Source organism: Simochromis diagramma, unplaced genomic scaffold, assembly GCF_900408965.1.
Source record: "Simochromis diagramma unplaced genomic scaffold, fSimDia1.1 OVJJ01000120.1, whole genome shotgun sequence".
NCBI lineage: Eukaryota > Metazoa > Chordata > Actinopteri > Cichliformes > Cichlidae > Simochromis > Simochromis diagramma.
Genome location: NW_024387045.1, coordinates 192,340 through 202,388, shown reverse-complemented (window position 1 = coordinate 202,388; position 10,049 = coordinate 192,340). Strand labels below are relative to the sequence as shown.

General features: G+C 43.9%; 1 long non-coding RNA gene across 1 annotated transcript; it reads right to left on the bottom strand.

The window, feature by feature from the left end:
- Positions 1–5,017: 5,017 nt before the first annotated feature.
- LOC120741629 lies at positions 5,018–8,471 on the bottom strand. The gene is made up of 2 exons (XR_005697654.1): positions 8,305–8,471; positions 5,018–5,114 (listed from the first exon to the last, which is right to left on the bottom strand). It is a non-coding gene; the product is annotated as an uncharacterized LOC120741629 (long non-coding RNA).
- Between the last annotated feature and the right edge of the window lie 1,578 nt (positions 8,472–10,049).

The window sequence follows — 10,049 nt, the reverse complement described above, 5'->3', positions numbered from 1 at the left end:
AGGTCTCCGAGTGTCCAGCATTCAGACGGCTACCTGAGGACACTCATGTGAGAGAAAATCTGTTCACACAGATATGTAGAGCCAAATCCTGTCAATAAGGCCTCTGCAATGTTCTGAAGACAGTTAAACTTGTCAGGTAGTGACGTCCAGCAGGTGAACATGCAGCACCATGAACACGCACAGCTGTGGATTCCAGCTACTTCGACGTTATATGTATGATTTCTATACATTTCATGTCAGATAAAAACTTTGGTTGTAAGCTTCTGATAATTATTTAATAACAGCCAGACATTTTAAATGAGAATAAGAAAGAAAAGTATTTCTTTGTGCCCCCCTCTCCCTGTTAATGCCCCCCCTGGCAACACTTTCCTAGATCCACCCCTGCACAGTTACCAGCTGTCAGCTGCTTAGAAAAGGATCCTGGTGTTATTTGTCTCTCAGAAACAGTTCATAACTTCAACTCATTCATGTCACCTAAAAGGTAAACCTGTTTCTCCATCACCTGTTCAGCTCTGATGATTCAGTAAGGACATCTCCTGGTTTCATCTTCATGTTTCCCTCTCACCACATATCCAAACCGATATCATGACCAGCAGCTTTACAGCTGTGGCTCCAGCAAACATCAGCTGATACTAGAAAGTAATATTAAATAAATTCTAACAACAGCTGATCAAGCTTAAACGTGCTGCTGTTGTTTAGCGCGACATCTGCTGGTTTCCTCTTTCTGGCGCAAAGTGGGTGATAAACAAACAAGAGAGAAAAGCCGATCAGCTGATCACTGATCAGTTTCATGATTGAAGTTGAAACCGGAGAGAATGAGAGAAGAAGAGGCAGCTGTGCAGCGTAACGACAGAATAACTCCAGCTTTGTGTCTTTTTCCATTTCTAGCTGAAGTCCGGGACAAACTGTTCCTTTTCACCTCAATACGAAACGAGTAATATTTTCTCTGAATGAGGGACGATTCTGTCTTTTTACGGGCAACTCTACTAACTAACCTTATGAACAAAATACAGTTCACTATGGTATCACTAACATCATAGCACCGCCCAGCTGTATAGAAACTCCGTCATCCTAGCTAGCACGCAGTACAGTTATTGTAACTGACAGTAAAAATTGAGCACAACAAAAATAAACTCCACCTAAACTTGGTTTATATCTGACCCAGATAGACTGCAGGTCATAACTTTTTACCTGAAGTTCAGTTCACCTGATACTCGGACCAGCGGCTGCCTCGGGGATCTCCTCCTACCTCCCCTCTCCCTCATCCACCTGCTGGCCTCCAACACTTGCTAATTTTACTGAATCTGAGGAAGCTCCGCCATAGCCACCACCAAACAACTGAGTTATTTTTACACACCGACCAGCATCTGGTCAATCCACAACCTTTCATTGTTTATACTGTTACAAAGGGGAAAAAAGTCACCGGGCCACCGAGCAAATGCCCGATGGCCAGTCCAGCATTGGTCGTGCCATCAGTTAACCCTTGGCACGCGTGCCTAGGGTTGCCGACCCCTGGTGTAGAGCTATACAAGCATATTAATAAATACAGACAGAAAAGAGGAACTTTGCCATATAAGTACCATGTAAAGTACCAAAATAAAACCTATATGAGACACAGTTTATGATTCTAATGTTAGAGATCCTGCAACTGGCGTTTGGGCTGTGCAGGGGTCTCTCTCTTCCGGAAGATGATTGAATAAAAAGAAATAAAAATGTTTTAACACACTATGAGTCGGTTTTCTCTGTTCTATCAGGGGGACAAAAGAATCGGGGTTTAATAAAGGACTCCTCATCCGTGGAGTCTCCAGCTGTCCGTGTCCACAGCAGAGTAGAAGAAAATGCTTTAACCAGCCTTTTATTGTGAAACACTAAATTTGTGGAAAAGTCAGCCTGAATATCTCCAACTGTGACGTTTCCTCTGAAGTAGCCGAATTTAAAATGTGCTACGTGTTATTTTGTGAGAGAAAAAGTCAGGGAGAGAGTGGGCAACTATCCCACAGGAAAGCATGAAAGAGACAGAGAGAAGACACATCCAGGGAGGAGAGAGATGGAAGCTATATGTAGCAGCTGATGAAGATGCTCAGACAGACGGGCTGGGCACACAGAGGACTTTATGATCTGTTCTTCAATTCAGTCCAACATGGATCATTTCTGCTCACAGTCCAATCATCTCTGGAAACTTGTGCTTCCATGGCACAGCTGGGCTACTTCAACAAATAGCACTACACCTCTGGTTGTCAGCTTCACCATCGCTCTCCCCGTGGCTACAGTACAAGTGAGCTGACACATCCATCAGTGGAGGCTGTGGGCCAGTAAGGAGCAGCAGCTGCCTGCAACATGGGCTTTACATTGAAAACAGCCACAAGTCTGGGCCTAACCACGCCTTTGGACTTCTTCTTCATTCCAATGAGATTTACATTTCAGGGAGTTCCCCTGGAAAAAGAGCCATTTTGAAAGCTGTTTGCTGACTTCATCAATAATCTGCTTCAATCATCCAGATGAGAATCCTGAGAATGGAGCAGCCCTGATAGCAGCTCATAGGATCACAGTGTTTTTCATTCAGCTGGTTGATTTCACAGGTTAGGAGGTGAACAATCTAACTGTGCTCCTCCTTCCACCTTTGGACCACTCATTTAGTGACAGCCAGGATGTGACAATCAGCTGTGACACAGGAAAACATGAGGTGGGAAACTCTGGAGAAGATCTGCTTTTCTCTACAGGGAGGCTCGCACATCTAATCTGCTCACCATCACTCAACTCACTTCAACAACATGCTGACTCAGTCATTTCTGCACGTTTCCTCATGTTACAGCCCTGACTTCAGTTCAGCTGAGGAGGAGATGAGGGAGGAGAGAGCAGTGGTGGAGGAGGCAGATAAGGAAGAAGAGGAGGAGAAGATCCAAAGAGGAGCAGGGGGAGAGGCTCAGGAACAGTTAGATCAGAGACTTTGAGCCATCATGGACTCCCACTCCTTCCATCCAGCCCTGTGTGGATCAGCAGCTCCAAAATGTCTGCTCACTCATGTTCTTCCTGTCTGTGCTCTTCTTTCATTTCACTCATTATATATGAACTGCTCCTAAATCACACTGGATATGGATTTTCTGTCCATCCACACTAATTCTCTTCATCCTCACCTGATTGTTTGGATGCTCTTTGACAGCACATTGAAAATCCTCACAGTGACTTCTATTGCCACACTGACTGGACACATACAAAGTTGAAGGCTTCATGTGTTTGGCACAAATAATACTTTGGTAGGTCTGAGTTGTGTTTTGAACCATCTCTCAGGACCAAAGTCTTTTTGCTTCCTTCAAAAAGAGCTGAAGGCTTTTTACCTCACAGTTTGTCCTTTGATATTATTGGATGATGGACTGTGGGAAACACAAATGTGCACTTCTTAATGGCTCATATGTGCTGTGAAAGAGCTCTTTGTGATCTTGAAGCTTTTCAATAGTTTTTCTTTGGCTGTTTGTAAAGTTTTCTGTGTGAACTCTCAGGAATCTGGAGCAGTCTAATAGAAGTCTACTGGGGTACAGAGGGAGGAGCTTCTGTCAGACTCTTTCTGATGAGGAACTGAAGCCGCTCTCATGGTCTCATCAAATCATCAGACTCTGCTGAGAACAACAGTCATGTGACCTCTCAGAACAAACAGCCTGTTAGTTTCCTGCTGCCTCCATCACTCACTTTCATTCACTCTCAATCACACCAACATGTTAAAGCAGCGCTATAGCCCACCTGGCTGAGCAGGTGGGCTGAAGGCGGGGCTTACTACAGGTGCCTGTGTGTCCCTCACTCTCTCCCCACTTTCCTGTCTACTCTCTGCACCTATATAATAAAGGCAAACATGCCTCCAATAGAAACCTTTGCAAACACAAAGTCCCACAGCAGCCCCGTGTTCTCCGGCTAAAATGAGAGTTTTTGTCAGTGGAGTCTGGTGGCTTTAACCACACAAACATTACAGCTGCGCTCAAATATCACAAAGAGCTGTGACAGCAGAGAAACACATGAGCATCCTCCAAATATCATCTAGAAATAGAAATGTGTCCACTGTGGGACGTGTGAGGCTGACATTAATATGTCTTAAAGTGGGAGATGAAGAAATGACTCCAGGGCCCAAATCATGGAGACAAACATCAATCCACACTTCACTTTGTTTCCTGTCTCTAAAGTGGGAATATTTCAGTGTGATGAACAAACGGCCTCCAACAAATGAAGCTGATTTCCTTTTCCTGTCTTTTCTCCAGCGGCCTCAGCTTCTTCCTCTTTCCCCTGTCTTCTTCTGCAGACGCTCCTCTGTAGCTTCAAGCTGTTTCTCTTTACAAGGAGAGCTACAAACCTTTGCATCCAGCCACAAACACCCCATGGGCTCCTCTGGGTCATCACACTCAGCATTTTCACAATAAAAGCCTCGTATTTATGGCTGCTCCACCCTGACATGTGACAACATCCAAATGACTGGATCAAAGTGTTTGAATGATCTCAGCAGCTTTAAAACTATTGATATTTATACATTTACATTGATTTGGACTAAACTAACAAAACTATTGATTTGATCCAAACTCACATCATGCCAGAGGCTTTTATTTTGAAGGTAGGATCATTTTAATGGTCTTCTTAGTTCATTTAAACACACAGTTGCTCCGCCTGACATTTTTGGCTTTTAGATCAAAACATCAAAGAATTTATTTTATTTGAATGAACTGAAAATAGATTCAAACTAAAAGCTTTTAGAGAATAAACTCCTGCATGACCTCTGACCTTTGACCTGTATCTACAGCACTGACCTCTGACTTTCAGCTCCACTTGTTTCTTCAGCAGGATGTTTCCCTCCCTGCTGTAGACGGTGCAGGTGTAGGTGGAGTTGTCTCCATCTGTGGGGTATTTCAGGGTCAGACTGAGGTCTCCAGTTTTCAGCAGGTCTTCATTCATCTTCGTTCGGTCTCTGTAATCCTGGTGCTGTTCTTCAGGCTGGTCAGAGCCGTTCTCATACACGTGGACCTTCCTGTTGTATCTGTTCTCCATCCACTCCACTTTAGCGTCTTCAGGCAGGTGAAGTGTGATGTTGAAGGGCAGCTGCACAGACTCCACCCCTGAATCCACCTCCACCTGGGGGGCTGAGAGGACAACAAAGCACAACATGAGCTTGGATGGAGACATTTGTGTTGACTCTAACAGGCTGAATGCTGCTGCTTCACTGGGAGCTCACTGTTAGATAGAAAGTGGTCAGTGTGAAGAGGAGACGCAGCAGAAAGATGAAGACTGACAGGAAGAAAGCAGTGAACAGACTGTTGGAGCTGCTGTTAGTGGGACAGGACTTTATTCAGTCTCTGAGGACCAGATTTGACTTGATGAAGCAGAGAAACACAGTCTGAGTGTTTCTGTCACACTCACTTCATCACACAGCTCAGTTTGACAACATGTGGAAGAATTTGATAGAAGCCTTCCTTTAGTAAAAGCACCAAGAAAACACCATGAAAACACCTCACTACACACTAAACTGCAGTACTGGCAAATTGTACATAAAGTATGAAAAGTCAAAGTACTTATTGTGCAGAAAAATGTTCCCATCAGTGTCTGTGGATCAATATTACTGCTGCACATGTTTAAGGCGGAGCTCATTTCAAATCCTTTCTATTGTGTTGAATCTGCAGTAATGCATCATATTCTATAAAATCATATGTTTGTAGTGGCTGTCCTGTGAGGACCACGTCTCTCTAAACAAACAGCTGTTAATGAGCTCACAAACACAGGCCTACAGCTGGATTTGAAAAAGTCCATTCAATAGAAAATCAACAGTCACAGCTGGATTCAAAGGCTTGAGCTCTGTGTGACATGGTTACCTGTCAGTATCTACAGGGGGATTCAAATATGAAGGAAACATGAAGGTGGTGCATTAGAAAAACTGCTGCTTTCAAGCAGAGCAACAAACTGTTTGAACTGATCCAACTTTATTAACACAGACAAAGATTTGTGCATCAGCTGCTGTTTGCTGCTATAGATATAATCCAGCTGATGTGGAGAACTACATGTGACACTTTGATGCAGCCATGAATCTGACTGATTTCTTTCCATTTTCAAAGGTTGATGCATCAGTTAAAGTCCTTAAAAGGCTCAGAAATAAAGAGAAAGGTTGGTTACAGCAAAGAGAGGCACTGGCAGCCTTTAAGACACTAAACAAGAGAAACAGATCAGAGAACATCAGACTGAATAAGTGGAATAAAGTGAAACAGAGAACTAACGCTCCCTAAGAATGGAGCTGTCAGAGGAAGAGAGCAGCAAACTGAAAGTCTCTGTTAGCTGCAGAGCTCTGAAACTTCACACAGCTTTGGATGATAACATGGAGGGCCGCTTATTGGGGCTCGCTCGGGCCATTTCGGAGGTGGGGTGCCCCCGGCCTCTCGGCCTGGGGCTTGGTCACTCAGGCACAGCTGGCTGCCGGCGGAGCTCACGGGCGCGTCACTGCAACTCCCCCTGGCTTCTGCTCCGCGGCTGCTGAATGAGCCCTCATCTGGGACTCTCCTTAGCTCTTACTGGGACAGTGGCGCGGCTGCCCCTCTGTGGGTCTTCCTTGGTCTCTTGTGTTCTGGGGGCCTCTGGATGTCTGGAGTTTTGATCTCCTCCATACCTGCTTGATACCATAAAGGACGGGGCTGTGGCTCCCCACACTACCTAGCAGATCATTACATGGAGAAACCTTTGGAATACAAGCATGCTGATCCACACAGGTATGCACACAGGTGTACACACGGGTATTCACAGACGCGGACTACAGCTTTCTTGGCTGCTGCCTCAAAGCACATTGTGCGCTGCCTACCTTGCGTGTTGCACAATATCGTTTATTATTTAGTAACTATTGATATCTATGGCTAGCTAGTTTATTGTGATGGTGCTTTTTTTCTATTATTATGTTGCTCTTTGTTGTTTGCTGTCTCCTCTGTTTTTTTTTTCTCCATACAGGTGACCCAGGAGTTTTTTTTTTTTTTTCTCTCTTCCCCCCCTTCTCACTGTCTCTTCTCCCCTTTGGTTTTCTTTCTTTCTCTCCCCCTCTTTCTTTCATTCTTTCTCCCCTGTCCTATCCCACAATCATGTCTGTCCCGTTTGCAACTGAAAATAAAATAAATTCATAATTACAATAAAGGTCAATCAAATGGACCAATATGGCAAGGCCATGATGATCCACTTGGTAAAATAAATCCGCTTGGCATCTTTCTTGGCCTCAAGACAACAATTCTGATGGCTATAGATCCTCCTTTGTCACGTGGTGTGAGCAGAATCATCTGCAGCTCAACGTGGCAAAGACCAAGGAACTGATCGTGGACTTCAGGAAGACCAGGAAACACTTGACCCCTGTTTCAATCCAGGGGGTCAGTGTTGACATTGTGGAGGACTATAAATACCTTGGAGTACACATTGACAAAAAACTGGACTGGGCTATAAACACCACAGCACTTTACAGGAAGGGCCAGAGTCGTCTCTATTTTTTGAGGCGACTGAGGTCCTTCAACATCTGCCAGAAAATGCTGAGGATTTTCTATGAGTCTGTTGTGGCCAGTGCGATCCTCTATGCTGTTGCATGCTGGGGGAGCAGGCTGAGGGTCGCAGATGCCAACAGACTCGATAAACTGATCCGTAAGGCCAGCAATGTTGTGGGGATGGAGCTGAACTCCCTCAAGGTGGTGTCGGAGAGGCGGATGCTGTCCAAGATAAAGACAATGTTGGATAACACCTCCCACCCACTCCATGACATGCTGGTCAGTCACAGGAGCTCGTTCAGTGAGAGACTGAGATTACCGAAAAGCACCACTGAACGACACAGGAAATCTTTCCTGCCTGTGGCCATCTCCCTGTACAACGCATCCACTTAACACACTGTTTGCTGCTACAACTACACATGTTTCTTTTCCAACTATTTATTTATGAGTGACTTATGTATGTATATATATGTATATATTGTACTATTCTTAGTTAGTGTATTGTCTGTCTTGTCTTAATGTTGGTTTAAAATGGAGCACTGTAACAAAAAATAATTTCCCCCAGGGATCAATAAAGTATTCTGATTCTGATTCTGAAACGGGACAAAAAAAAAAAAAAAAAAAAAAAAAAAAAAGGATGATAACATGGAGAAAGGATGTGGAGATGTTCACACTTCTGCTAGAAATCATCTTCTAGTTATTGTGACTCAGATATGACTGATTATAGATGAGGACCAAAGAAGGTTTTTACTGAGATTTGAGCTGACTTAGCTTAGCCTGTGTTTTAGCCACATGCTAAACAAACACATGTTCAGAAACTAGAAGATGTTACCTTTCAGATGAAGTCTCACACATGAACTTTGCTCCTACAGTTCATCTGCTGAAACTTTTACATTTGAGTGGAAATCAAATAAAAACCAAAACAGCCACAAACACCAGACATGCTAACACTGTAACATTATTGGATGGAGCCCACTGAGACTGAACCACCATCATGACCTCTGACCTTTGACCTGTATCTACAGCACTGACCTCTGACTTTCAGCTCCACTTGTCTCTTTAGCAGGATGTTTCCCTCCCTGCTGTAGATGGTGCAGGTGTAGCTCCTGGTGTCTCCATCTGTGGGGTATTTCAGGGTCAGACTGAGGTCTCCAGTTTTCAGCAGGTCTTCATTCATCTTTGTTCGGTCTCTGTAAGCCTGGTCCTGTTCTTCAGGCTGGTCAGAGCCGTTCTCATACACGCGGACCTTCATGTATCCATTCGTCCACTCCACTTTAGCGTCTTCAGGCAGGTGAAGTGTGGTGTTGAAGGGCAGCTGGACAGACTCCACCCCTGAAACCACCTCCACCTGGGGGACTGAGAGGACAACAAAGCACAACATGAGCTTGGATGGAGACATTTGTGTTGCCTCTAACAGGCTGAATGCTGCTGCTTCACTGGGAGCTCACTGTTAGATAGAAAGTGGTCAGTGTGAAGAGGAGACGCAGCAGAAAGATGAAGACTGACAGGAAGAAAGCAGTGAACAGACTGTTGGAGCTGCTGTTAGTGGGACAGGACTTTATTCAGTCTCTGAGGACCAGATTTGACTTGATGAAGCAGAGAAACACAGTCTGAGTGTTTCTGTCACACTCACTTCATCACACAGCTCAGTTTGACAACATGTGGAAGAATTTGATAGAAGCCTTCCTTTAGTAAAAGCACCAAGAAAACACCATGAAAACACCTCACTACACACAAAACTGCAGTACTGGCAAATTGTAGGCAAGGCAAGTTTATTTGAATAGCACAATTCAACAACAAGGTGATTCAAAGTGCTTTACAGAGACATTAGAAACAAAAACAAAAAGCATGATTTAAAATTGATTAAAACAAGCAACCAAACAAAACAGTATATAAAATCAAAACAGATAAAATCAGAACAGTAGATAAAATCAGTAGTTAAATGTAAGTTTTGAAATTTAAGCTTAAAAGTGTGGATTTGGTGCTTTATTCAAATGCAGCTGAGAACAGGTGAGTCTTCAACCTGGATTTAAATAAACTGAGTGTTTCAGCTGATCTGAGGCTTTCTGGGAGTTTGTTCCAGATATATGGAGCATAAAAGCTGAATGCAGCTTCTCCATGTCTGGTTCTGACTTTGGGAACTGATAAAAGACCGGATCCAGATGACCTGAGGGGTCTGGAAGGTTCATACTGGGTCAGGAGGTCACTGATCTAAACCATTCAGAGCTTTATAGACCAGCATCAGAACTTTAAAGTCTATCCTCTGACGGACAGGCAGCCAGTGTAAAGACCTCAGAGCTGGACTGATGTGGTCCACTTTTTTGGTCTTAGTGAGGACTCGAGCAGCAGAGTTCTGAATGAGCTGTAGTTATCTGACTGATTTTTTAGGTAGACCTGTAAAGATGCTGTTACAGTAATCAAGCCTACTAAAGATGAATGCATGGACTAGTTTTTCCAGGTCCTGTTGAGACATCAGATCTTTTATCCTTGAAATATTCTTGAGGTTATAGTAAGCTGATTTTGTTATTGTCTTAATGTGTTTTTCTAAGTTTAGGTCTGCATCCATCACTACACCCA